We start from the raw sequence: 14,142 nt of genomic DNA on the forward strand, positions 1-14,142 counted from the left end.
GAAGACCTCATCCTACATACGATCATTGATGATTGGTCCTATAGACATGTACAGGCATAGTACTACCTCACTATATGTCACCTAGAAGACCTCATCCTACATACGATCATTGATGATTGGTCCTATAGACATGTACAGGCATAGTACTACCTCTCTATATGTCACCTAGAAGACCTCATCCTACATACGATCATTGATGATTGGTCCTATAGACATGTACAGGCGTAGTACTACCTCTCTACATGTCACCTAGAAGACCTCATCCTACATACGATCATTGATGATTGGTCTTATAGACATGTACAGGCGTAGTACTACCTCTATATGTCATCTAGAAGACCTCATCCTACATACGATCATTGATGATTGGTCCTATACACATGTACAGGCATAGTACTACCTCTATGTGTCACCTAGAAGACCTCATCCTACATACGATCATTGATGATTGGTCCTATAGACATGTACAGGCGTAGTACTACCTCTCTATATGTCACCTAGAAGACCTCATCCTACATACGATCATTGATGATTGGTCCTATAGACATGTACAGGCATAGTACTACCTCTCTATATGTCACCTAGAAGACCTCATCCTACATACGATCATTGATGATTGGTCCTATAGACATGTACAGGCATAGTACTACCTCTCTATATGTCACCTAGAAGACCTCATCCTGCATACGATCATTGATGATTGGTCCTATAGACATGTACAGGTATGGTACTACCTCTCTATATGTCACCTAGAAGACCTCCTCCTACATACGATCATTGATGATTGGTCCTATAGACATGTACAGGCATAGTACTACCTCTCTATATGTCACCTAGAAGACCTCATCCTACATACGATCATTGATGATTGGTCCTATAGACATGTACAGGCGTAGTACTACCTCTCTACATGTCACCTAGAAGACCTCATCCTACATACGATCATTGATGATTGGTCCTATAGACATGTACAGGCGTAGTACTACCTCTATATGTCATCTAGAAGACCTCATCCTACATACGATCATTGATGATTGGTCCTATACACATGTACAGGCATAGTACTACCTCTATGTGTCACCTAGAAGACCTCATCCTACATACGATCATTGATGATTGGTCCTATAGACATGTACAGGCGTAGTACTACCTCTCTATATGTCACCTAGAAGACCTCATCCTACATACGATCATTGATGATTGGTCCTATAGACATGTACAGGCGTAGTACTACCTCTCTATATGTCACCTAGAAGACCTCCTCCTACATACGATCATTGATGATTGGTCCTATACACATGTACAGGCGTAGTACTACCTCACTATATGTCACCTAGAAGACCTCCTCCTACATACGATCATTGATGATTGGTCCTATACACATGTACAGGCATAGTACTACCTCTATATGTCACCTAGAAGACCTCATCCTACATACGATCATTGATGATTGGTCCTATAGACATGTACAGGCATAGTACTACCTCACTATATGTCACCTAGAAGACCTCATCCTACATACGATCATTGATGATTGGTCCTATAGACATGTACAGGCGTAGTACTACCTCTCTATATGTCACCTAGAAGACAACATGTTAAACAAGCCATAGATGGATGGAAAATCGGAAGAAACCTCGAGTCAGTAGACCGATTGTTCAATTTTCGTATGGTTCATGTGGTTACTGTGACAGTTGATTTCCTTTTCAAGGTCTAAAGTCAACAAACATGTTGGAAATCTTTTTTCGGATGAACAATTTTCCAATCTTTTGCAGGTCAGTTGTTTGAAGAATAATGATGTGGCCATGAACAGTAGGAATAGTCGTAGGAATCGATTGGAAAAAACAATGTTTACTGTTGCAGATGAGCAGAAACAATGATTAGGCCGTGGCATGTTAGATCCAAAGAACGTTTACATTTTTGTTTGAATTTTCATTTGTTTTTGTATTCATCTATGGCCAGCTAAGCACATGATGACTGATGAGCGGCTGTATAGTCTGTAGAGTGCTCTGTGTGCCCAAAGGGCTCCGGGCTTCCACACTGATCTATGAAGAAGGACAATGCGGCTATTGTCCATCCAATGCGGCTATTGTCCATCCACCATCTAGTCCTTGAAGGGACCCTGTCCTGTTCTGTGGGGCAGAAGAAATCATTGCTGACTATGTACAGAAAATTCCCTGTACCCCTAACCCCTCGTCTGTGGAACTTGAGATTGTCAGGCTGATGGAGGGACATCTGACAAGACAACCGTCAGGGTGGAGAATGTGACCGTCTGTCCTGGAAAGAGGGGACCCCAACACCACAGTGGCAGCAGGTCCAGGTCTGGAGGGAAGCCATACTGGAGGCCGATGTATTTATCACAACAAAGTAAGTCATGCCAATTATTACTCATTTATGGGTTCTGACATCACTGTCCTGAAGATATAAGGTATATAATACAGGAGTGACATCACCACTCTATACCCCTCCCCCCCAACTGTCCTGGATTCTGCAGGACTGTCCTGGAATTTCAACACAATTCCAGCACCTCAAAGATCCATGCTGTGTCCTGGAGCCCCATGTTGTGTCCCAGAGCCCTATGCTGTATTAGTTCCTGCAGTGATGTGCCTCTCTATAGTCTCAAAGGGATGGAGAGAGCATAGTCCTGACCCCTGCACTCTGCTCTATGCTTTATATTACACAGTCCTGACCCCTGCACTCTGCTCTATGCTGTATATTACATAGTCATGACCCCTGCACTCTGCTCTATGGTGTATAATACATAGTCCTGACCCCTGCACTCTGCTCTATGCTGTATATTACATAATCCTGACCCCTGCACTCTGCTCTATGCTGTATATTACATAGTCCTGACCCCTGCACTCTGCTCTATGGTGTATATTACATAGTCCTGACCCCTGCACTCTGCTCTATGTTGTATATTACATAGTCCTGACCCCTGCACTCTGCTCTATGCTGTATATTACATAGTCCTGACCCCTGCACTCTGCTCTATGCTGTATATTACATAGTCCTGACCCCTGAATCTGCTCTATGGTGTATATTACATAGTCCTGACCCCTGCACTCTGCTCTATGGTGTATATTACATAGTCCTGACCCCTGCACTCTGCTCTATGGTGTATATTACATAGTCCTGACCCCTGCACTCTGCTCTATGGTGTATATTACATAGTCCTGACCCCTGCACTCTGCTCTATGTTGTATATTACATAGTCCTGACCCCTGCACTCTGCTCTATGGTGTATATTACATAGTCCTGACCCCTGCACTCTGCTCTATGGTGTATATTACACAGTCCTGACCCCTGCACTCTGCTCTATGGTGTATATTACACAGTCCTGACCCCTGCACTCTGCTCTATGGTGTATATTACACAGTCCTGACCCCTGCACTCTGCTCTATGTTGTATGTTACATAGTCCTGACCCTTGCACTCTGCTCTATGTTGTATATCACATAATCCTGACCCCTGCACTCTGCTCTATGGTGTATATTACATAGTCCTGACCCCTGCACTCTGCTCTATGGTGTATATTACACAGTCCTGACCCCTGCACTCTGCTCTATGCTGTATATTACATAGTCCTGACCCCTGAATCTGCTCTATGTTGTATGTTACATAATCCTGACCCCTGCACTCTGCTCTATGCTGTATATTACATAGTCCTGACCCCTGCACTCTGCTCTGTGTTGTACATTACATAATCCTGACCCCTGCACTCTGCTCTGTGTTGTACATTACATAATCCTGACCCCTGCACTCTGCTTGTTGTTGTATAGTTTGCAGTTAGTGAAGTTCTTAGACTTGGATATAGTGTTCTCTCCATGTATAGTGCAGGAAATGTGTATTTGCTCCCCTGCTGATGCTGAACGTTCGCCCCTCACACAGAAATGATCGGTCTAACAATGGAATGTTCGCCCCTCACACAGAAATGATCGGTCTAACAATGGAATGTTCGCCCCTCACACAGAAATGATCGGTCTAACAATGGAATGTTCGCCCCTCACACAGAAATGATCGGTCTAACAATGGAATGTTCCCCCTCACACAGAAATGATCGGTCTAACAATGGAATGTTCGCCCCTCACACAGAAATGATCGGTCTAACAATGGAATGTTCGTCCCTCACACAGAAATGATCGGTCTAACAATGGAATGTTCCCCCTCACACAGAAATGATCGGTCTAACAATGGAATGTTCCCCCTCACACAGAAATGATCGGTCTAACAATGGAATGTTCGCCCCTCACACAGAAATGATCGGTCTAACAATGGAATGTTCGGTGTAACACTGAGAGACAGAATACAACAACAAATTCAGCAGAAATGCGTCTAACAAATGATGACGGATCTGCATGTTCATGAGGGAAAGAAGGATTTGATCCCCTTCACAAAACATGACTTAGTACTTGGTGGCCAATCCCTTGTTGGCAATCACAGAGGTCAGACGTTTCCTGGAGTTGCCCCCCAGGTTCGCACACATCTCAGGAGGGATTTTGGCCCACTCCTCTTGGCAGATCCTCTCCAAGTCATTAAGGTTTGGTGGCTGACGTTTGGCAACTCGAACTTTCAGTTCCCTCCACAGATTTTCAGTCGAATGAAGGTGTGGAGACTGGCTAGGCCACTCCAGGACCTTAATGTGCTTCTTCTTGAGCCGCTCCTTTGTTGCCTTGGCCGTGTGTTTTGGGTCATTGTCATGCTGGAACACCCATCCACCACCCATTTTCAATGCCCTGGCTGAGGGAAGAAGGTTCTCACCCCAGATTTGAGGGTACATTGCCCCGTCCATCGTCCCTTTGATGCGGTGCAGTTGTCCTGTCCCCTTAGCAGAAACCCCCCCAAAGCAGAATGTTTCCACCACCATGTTTCACAGTTGGGATGGTGTTCTTGGGGTCATAGGCAGCATTCCTCTTCCTCCAAACACGGCGAGTTGAGTTGATGCCAAAGAGCTGGATTTTGGTCTCCTCTGATCACAACACTTCCCACCAGTCCTCCTCGGCATCATTCAGATGTTCAGTGGCAGACTTCAGACGGGCCTGGACATGGGCTTTCTTGAGCAGAGGGACCGTGCGGGCACTGCAGGATTTCAGTCCTTGTCGGCGTAGTGTGTTACCAATTGTTCTCTTGGTGACTGTGGTCCCAGCTGCCTGGGGATCATTGACAAGATCCTCACGTGTAGTTCTGGGATGATTCCTCACTGTTCTCATGATCATTGACACTCCACGAGGTGAGATCTTGCATGGTGCACCAGACCTAGGGAGACTGACACTTGTTTTGTGTTTCTTCCATTTGTGAATGATTGCACCAACTGTTGTCACCTTCTCACCAAGCTGCTTGGCCATAGTTTGGTAGCCCAGTCCAGCCTTGTGTAGGTCTACCATCTTGTCCCTGACATCCTTGGACAGCTCTTTGGTCTTTGCCATGGTGGAGAGTTTGGAATCTGATGGTTTGATGGCTCCTGTGGACAGGTGTCTTTTATACAGGTAACACAATGAGATTAGCAGCACTCCCTTTAAGAGACTGCTTCTAATCTCAGCTTGTTACCTGTATGAGAGACACCTGGGAGCCAGAAATCCTGCTGAATGATAGGGGATCAAATCCTTCTTTCCCTCATGAACATGCAGTTCTGTCATCATTTGTTAGACGCATTTCTGCTGAATTTGTTGTTGTATTCTGTCTCTCAGTGTTACACCGAACATTCCATTGTTAGACCGATCATTTCTGTGTGAGGGGCGAACATTCCATTGTTAGACCGATCATTTCTGTGTGAGGGGCGAACATTCCATTGTTAGACCGATCATTTCTGTGTGAGGGGCGAACATTCCATTGTTAGACCGATCATTTCTGTGTGAGGGGCGAACATTCCATTGTTAGACCGATCATTTCTGTGTGAGGGGCGAACATTCCATTGTTAGACCGATCATTTCTGTGTGAGGGGCGAACATTCCATTGTTAGACCGATCATTTCTGTGTGAGGGGCGAACATTCCATTGTTAGACCGATCATTTCTGTGTGAGGAGCGAACATTCCATTGTTAGACCGATCGTTTCTGTGTGAGGGGCGAACATTCCATTGTTAGACCGATCATTTCTGTGTGAGGGGCGAACATTCCATTGTTTGACCGATCGTTTCTGTGTGAGGGGTGAACATTCCATTGTTAGACCGATCATTTCTGTGTGAGGGGCGAACATTCACCATCGGGGGGGGGGGGGCAAATACACATTTCCTTCACTGTATGTGTATATACAGGATATATAGTGTTCTCCATGTATGTGTATATACAGGATATATAGTGTTCTCCATGTATGTGTATATACAGGATATATAGTGTTCCCCATGTATGTGTATATACAGGATATATAGTGTTCCCCATGTATGTGTATATACAGGATATATAGTGTTCCCCATGTATGTGTATATATTATTTTATTATTATTATTATACAGTATTTATAAAGCGCCAATAGTTCGCTCAGCGCTGTACATTACAAAGGGGACAGAACATGTGACAGAACAATACCAATACAATGCAAAACATGAGGGGATCGAGGGCCCTGCTCTTTCAAGCTTACAATCTAGGAGGGAGGGGATGGTGGCACAGGAGGAGATAGCTGTGGGGGATGGAATGGTAGGAAGAGTGGAGGAGGTCGGCAAGTTAGCAGGGGGTGGGGTAGGCTTCCCTGAAGAGATGGGTTTTCAGGGTGCGCCTAAAGGAGAGGAGAGTAGGTGATAATCTGATGGGTTGGGGCAGGGAGTTCCAGAGGATGGGTGACACCCTGGAGAAGTCCTGGAGGCGGGCATGGGAGGAGGAGACCAGGGAACTAGAGAGAAGGAGGTCTTGTGAGGAGCGGAGTGTGCGTGTTGGGCGGTACTTGGATATTAGGTCAGTGATGTAGTTCGGGGCAGTATGGTGGACAGCTTTGTATGTCAGCGTTAGGATTTTGAATTTGATCCGTTGCGCAATCGGAAGCCAGTGGAGGGATTGGCAGAGAGGGGTGGCGGAAACGGAGCGGTTGGAAAGGTGAATGAGTCTGGCAGCCGTATTCAGGATGGACTGAAGCGGGGATAGCCAGCGGCGAGGCAGGCCAGTGAGGAGGGAGTTGCAGTAGTCGAGTCGCGATATGATGAGGGAGTGGATGAGCTGTTTAGTGGTTTCTGGAGTTAGGAACGTGCGGATTTTGGCGATGTTGCGGAGGTGGAGTCTGCACGAGTTTGTTAAAGAGTGGACTTGGGGCTGGAAGGATAGGTTGGAGTCCAAAATAACACCAAGTACTCTGGCCTGCGGGGCGGGTTTGATGGTGGCGTTGTTGGACATGATGGAGAAGTCAATGGGGGGTGGTGTCCGGGCTGGGGGGAAGACAAGAAACTCGGTTTTGGAGAGGTTCAGTTTAAGGAAGTGGAGCGACATCCAGTCTGATATGTCGCTCAACAGGTGTGTGATTCGGGCGGAGACCGAGGGGGTGAGGTGGGGGGTTGAGAGATAGATTTGTGTGTCGTCGGCATAGAGGTGGTAGTTGAAGCCGTGAGAGTGTATGAGTCGGCCAAGGGAGGAGGTGTAAATGGAGAAGAGAAGGGGCCCGAGGACAGAGCCTTGAGGGACCCCAACAGAGAGGGGGAGTGAGAGGGAGGTGGTGGCATTATAGGTAACGCTGAAAGAGCGTTGTGACAGGTAGGATGAGAGCCAGGAGAGAGCAGAATCTCTGAGGCCGAGGGAGTGTAGTTTTTTGAGGAGGAGGGGGTGGTCGACTGTGTCGAAGGCCGCAGAGAGGTCAAGGAGTAGGAGCACTGAATAGTGGCCATTAGCTTTGGCGGTTAGCAGGTCGTTGGAGAGTTTGAGTAAGGCAGTTTCGGTGGAGTGTAGGGGACGGAAGCCGGACTGTAGGGGATCGAGGAGGTTGTTGTCGTTTAGGTGAGAGCATAGGCGGGCGTAGACTAGGCGCTCAAGGAGTTTAGATGTAAATGGGAGCAGGGAGATGGGTCTGAGGTTGTTCGGGTCATTGGGGTCCAGGGAGGGCTTTTTAAGTATGGGGGTGATGTGTGCATGTTTCAGAGGGGAAGGGAAAGTGCCGGAGGAGAGGGAGAGATTGAAGATGTGGGTGAGGGAGCGTAGGATGGAGGGGGAGGGAGGTCGTAGGAGTTGTGTGGGGATAGGGTCAAGGGGGCAGGTGGTGAGGTGGGCATCAGAGAGGATCTTGGAGACTTCTTCGATGGTAGTAAGGTCAAAGGTGCGGAGTGTTGGGGGAGCATCAGTATGAGGAATGTAGGGTGGGGTGGGAGAGGAGGTTAGAGCAGTGGTGGGGCCGTGGGAGAGGGGTGTAGAGGGGGTAGCTGAGTGAGGGGGAAGGGGGTTGGAGGGAGTTTGAGCAGTGACGAAGTCCCTGTGGGTTATGTCGAGGGGGAGGGGGGATGAGGGGGTAGCTGTGTGAGAGGGGACGGGTTGAGACGGCGTGTGAGTTGCGGCAATGTCCTTGCGAATTTTGTCAATCTTGTTTTTGAAGTGATTGGCAATCTCAAGGGCAGTGAGTGAGGTGCTGGGTGGAGGTGGGGGTGGCGAGAGTAGAGAGTTGAAGGTGGAGAAGAGTCGGCGAGGATTGGAGGAGAGGGCCTTGATGAGGGTCAGGAAGTAGGCTTGTTTGGCAGTATGGAGGGAGGAGGTGTAGGTGTGGAAGGCAGATTTGTAGCGGGTGAAGGCTTGTTGGGATTTGGTTTTGCGCCATAGTCGCTCCAGGGCACGACTGTGTCGTTTGAGGGTTTTGGTGTGATCAGTCTGCCAGGGCTGGAGCGGTCGGGGTCTGATGTTGCGTGTGGTTAAAGGCGCTAGTGAGTCAAGGGCTGTTGACAGCGCATTGTTGTAGGCGGTCATAGCCAAGTCGGGGCAGGACAGGGGGAGGATGCGGTCATGGAGTTGATCAACTGCGGATTGGAGGGAGGCAGGGTTAAGGTTGCGGAGGTTACGGCTGGTAGTAGTGTGACATTTGGAAGGGTAGGCATTGGAGGATGAGGAGATAGAGAAAGTAATCAGGTTGTGGTCAGAGAGAGGGAAGGGGGTGTTAGTGAGGTTGTGGGGAGCGCAGCGGTTGGAGAAGACAAGATCAAGGATATTACCGTCGGAGTGGGTGGTGGATTGTATGCACTGTGCAAGTGCAAAGGAGGAGGTTAAGTGGAGGAGACGGGCTGTGTCCGGGTTGTCGAGGTTGACAGGGATGTTGAAATCCCCAAGGATGATGGTGGGTAGCTCAGAGGAGAGGAAGAAGGGTAGCCAGGAGGAGAAGTCTTCCAGGAAGCGGGGTATGGATCCAGGAGGCCGGTATATCACAGCAATCTTCAGGGGGGTTGGGGAGAATAGTCGGACACAGTGGGCCTCGAAGGAGGAGAAGGATAGGGAGGGGGGGTTTGGGAGGACTCGGAAGGTGCTCAGCGGTGACAGGAGCAGGCCAACCCCACCACCTTTACGACCGTTGGGCCTGGGTGAGTGGGTCCAGGTGAGACCGCCGTAGGAGAGTGCAGCAGGGGAGGTAGAGTCAGTGGGCTGGATCCAGGTTTCCGTAATCGCCAGGAGGTTGAGGGAGCGGGAAACAAAGAGGTCGTGGATGGCGGTAAGCTTGTTGCACACCGATCGGGCGTTCAGGAGTGCACATGAAAACGGGGGGGAGATTTTAGGGAGCAGGGGGACAGATACTAAGTTGCGGGGGTTGCGGCAGGACGTGGAGGCGGGAGGGTTTTGTGCGGGAGGTGGTGGAGGGCCAGGATTCGGGGAGATGTCCCCTGCGGTTATGAGGAGGAGAAGGGTGAGAAAGGTGGCATGGGAGCGGGATGTGCAGGAGCGTGAGAAACTACTAGTGGAGGTGTTGGGGTCAGTGGGAGAGCGGAGTAATAGGAGGAGGTGGTGGGTGCCATAGAGGGGTGAGGGAAGCAGTGAGGGCACAATATACAAATGTTTGGGAGGAGCAGAGGGATATAGTGAATGGATTTTGGGAACAGAGGAGAGGAAAATGAGAAGGAGGAGTGGAAGAGGCATTTTGGGGAGGTGATGAAAGCAATAGTAGGGAGATGATAGCAATGAGGGGGAGATGTACAAGTTTTGGGGTGGAGCAGAGGGGTAAAGAAATGAGATTTGTGAACAGAGGATAGTAAAATGAAGAGCAGAAGAGGGGTGTATTATATAAAAAGGTACACGGAGTGGGACTCAGGTATGCAAGAGATGTTTCCCAGGGTGTTTCCTTGCAGTCTGTCCAGCATGCAGTAGAGTTTCTTGCTGTTGATGTGTCTTCCTGCTGCTTAAGTTCTCTTGCTTTAGTTCAACTGCTGTGTTTAACTGCTCTGCACTATATAGTGTTCTCCATGTATGTGTATATACAGGATATATAGTGTTCTCTCCATGTATGTATATACAGGATATATAGTGTTCTCCATGTATGTGTATATACAGGATATATAGTGTTCTCCATGTATGTGTATATACAGGATATATAGTGTTCCCTCCATGTATGTGTATATACAGGATATATAGTGTTCTCCATGTATGTGTATATACAGGGTATATAGTGTTCTCTCCATGTATGTGTATATACAGGATATATAGTGTTCCCCATGTATGTGTATATACAGGATATATAGTGTTCCCCATGTATGTGTATATACAGGATATATAGTGTTCTCTCCATGTATGTGTATATACAGGATATATAGTGTTCCCCATGTATGTGTATATACAGGATATATAGTGTTCTCTCCATGTATGTGTATATACAGGATATATAGTGTTCCCCATGTATGTGTATATACAGGGTATATAGTGTTCCCCATGTATGTGTATATACAGGATATATAGTGTTCCCCATGTATGTGTATATACAGGATATATAGTGTTCCCCATGTATGTGTATATACAGGATATATAGTGTTCCCCATGTATGTGTATATACAGGATATATAGTGTTCCCTCCATGTATGTGTATATACAGGGTATATAGTGTTCCCCATGTATGTGTATATACAGGGTATATAGTGTTCTCTCCATGTATGTGTATATACAGGGTATATAGTGTTCTCTCCATGTATGTGTATATACAGGATATATAGTGTTCTCTCCATGTATGTGTATATACAGGATATATAGTGTTCTCTCCATGTATGTGTATATACAGGATATATAGTGTTCCCCATGTATGTGTATATACAGGATATATAGTGTTCTCCATGTATGTGTATATACAGGATATATAGTGTTCCCCATGTATGTGTATATACAGGATATATAGTGTTCTCTCCATGTATGTGTATATACAGGATATATAGTGTTCTCCATGTATGTGTATATACAGGATATATAGTGTTCCCCATGTATGTGTATATACAGGATATATAGTGTTCTCTCCATGTATGTGTATATACAGGATATATAGTGTTCCCTCCATGTATGTGTATATACAGGATATATAGTGTTCCCCATGTATGTGTATATACAGGATATATAGTGTTCCCCATGTATGTGTATATACAGGATATATAGTGTTCCCCATGTATGTGTATATACAGGATATATAGTGTTCCCCATGTATGTGTATATACAGGATATATAGTGTTCTCTCCATGTATGTGTATATACAGGATATATAGTGTTCTCTCCATGTATGTGTATATACAGGATATATAGTGTTCCCCATGTATGTGTATATACAGGGTATATAGTGTTCCCCATGTATGTGTATATACAGGATATATAGTGTTCCCCATGTATGTGTATATACAGGATATATAGTGTTCTCCATGTATGTGTATATACAGGATATATAGTGTTCCCCATGTATGTGTATATACAGGATATATAGTGTTCCCCATGTATGTGTATATACAGGATATATAGTGTTCTCCATGTATGTGTATATACAGGATATATAGTGTTCTCTCCATGTATGTGTATATACAGGGTATATAGTGTTCTCTCCATGTATGTGTATATACAGGATATATAGTGTTCTCCATGTATGTGTATATACAGGATATATAGTGTTCTCCATGTATGTGTATATACAGGATATATATATATAATGTTTGTTCTGGTCCTTTAGGTTGATGTACGGTGGACTGTCTCTCACAGCCAGGTGATTATGGGGCGTGTTGTGGGTACAAGGCGTGTTCTCAATGTAAGGTGTACACAATACATAGGCTCAGGCTCTAACCATACACCTTTAAGCTACACCCAGTATTTAGCACATTGTAGCCACTCCCATATTTGGCGTGCCGCACTCTGTGTGCCGTGCTCTGCGTGCCGCGCTCTGCGTGCCGCATGTCTTCTCTTTCCCATGGTGTCCCTCTTCTTCAGGTTCCATGGTTGGGGGATGGTACGGGATTTCATACATTGTGGTCAGCCTAGAGGTGGTCAGTATCCTGTGACGGGATCTTCTGCTTTGGACCAGTAAGCGGGGTGTTCTATAAGTCTGGGGTGCCTGTTCCAGGTAGGGGCCCCGGAGCCCATGGTAGAAGATGTGACCTGTCATTGGGTGACTGTCCTTTTCTTGTGGATTTCTGTGTGGAGGGAAGTATGATCATCACCTTGGATAACAGAGCTGGGAGATAGCTCTCCATACAGAGCCGTGTCCCCGGGGGGTCACTGTATCTGAATGAACCCAGAGCACAGTGACAGTCCCAGGTGATGTCCGAGGTGTGTACCTTCACCCATGACATCCGTCTGTGTCTGCCAGCGTGATGACCTCTTGTCACAACTCCCATATGGTGTGGTCACTCTGCACCAGGCCAGAAGAAAGGCCATGAGGTCAGATCCTTCACAACTTCCACCACATTCCAGATATTTCCAGTATGGCAGACATGGCAACTGAGCCAAAGTCCAGCCAGTGTGCTCCGGAATTAGTCGTCTCTCTGGGTCGGGCTGCATGTCTTGTCACGTGTTTTGGTGCTGTATGTCCGCCATGCAGTGGCGTGGTCAGGACTAGAAGACGTTGGATGGTGCTGTATGTCCGCCATGCAGTGGCGTGGTCAGGACTAGAAGACGTTGGATGGTGCTGTATGTCCACCATGCAGTGGCGTGGTCAGGACTAGAAGACGTTGGATGGTGCTGTATGTCCGCCATGCAGTGGCGTGATCAGGACTAGAAGACGTTGGATGGTGCTGTATGTCCGCCATGCAATGGCGTGGTCAGGACTAGAAGACGTTGGATGGTGCTGTATGTCCGCCATGCAATGGCGTGGTCAGGGCTAGAAGACGTTGGATGGTGCTGTATGTCCGCCATGCAGTGGCGTGGTCAGGACTAGAAGACGTTGGATGGTGCTGTATGTCCGCCATGCAGTGGCGTGGTCAGGGCTAGAAGACGTTGGATGGTGCTGTATGTCCGCCATGCAGTGGCGTGGTCAGGACTAGAAGACGTTGGATGGTGCTGTATGTCCGCCATGCAGTGGCGTGGTCAGGACTAGAAGACGTTGGATGGTGCTGTATGTCCGCCATGCAGTGGCGTGGTCAGGACTAGAAGACGTTGGATGGTGCTGTATGTCCGCCATGCAGTGGCGTGGTCAGGACTAGAAGACGTTGGATGGTGCTGAGACCAAGGAAGGCGCAAGGAGCCTGGTCACGTTCAGAACATTAGCAGGCCGGCTGTGTTCCAGTTCAGCTGGGTGATATGTTTCTGGCTGGAGTGTCCCTTTAAAGCAGCACAGACCATGAGGAAGCTGTGGATGGAGATGACTGACCGATGAAAGGCTTCCATAATGACCAGCACACAACGTGATGAAGGGACGGGAGCCACGCTTGATGACCTCCGGCCGCACTGCACATCTGACGCCAACTGTGGACAATTAGGAGCGGATTGTATCTGAGCTGTTTGTGGCCCCGGGCTCTGGAAACACGCTCACTTAGAGATCCGCGCGGCTTTGAAGTGGAAGGAGAAGCAGAATTCTTGGGGCAATCATCCCTTTTGGAGGAGTTTGAAGATAAATTGGAGTCAAGAGCACAACTTTGTGTTAGACCCATTATAACGTGACGATTTCATTTATTGTGTCCGAGGGGCCGGCTCTGGGGCCACCATCTCAGAAGAAAATGGATTTAACTCTTTTTCAGCCACAGACGCTGAGATGTTACAAGGTAATGACGTGTCAGCGTGCTGGAAATTTCCTCCAGGATCCCTTCCC

At 47.4% G+C, this 14,142-nt stretch overlaps 1 pseudogene across 1 annotated transcript in view; it reads left to right on the forward strand.

Moving 5' to 3' along the window:
• Positions 1–1,791: 1,791 nt before the first annotated feature.
• Positions 1,792–14,142, forward strand: part of LOC149433182 (axin-2-like) — a 55,824-nt pseudogene continuing 43,473 nt past the window's right edge. Inside the window, exon 1 of the transcript XR_016308864.1 lies at positions 1,792–2,367. The product of XR_016308864.1 is annotated as an axin-2-like (transcript). The remainder of the gene's footprint in view (positions 2,368–14,142) is intronic.

This window comes from Staurois parvus, unplaced genomic scaffold (genome assembly GCF_062004578.1).
Source record: "Staurois parvus isolate SC_StPar_1 unplaced genomic scaffold, SC_StPar_1.0 ptg001941l, whole genome shotgun sequence".
In the NCBI taxonomy this organism is placed as follows: domain Eukaryota; kingdom Metazoa; phylum Chordata; class Amphibia; order Anura; family Ranidae; genus Staurois; species Staurois parvus.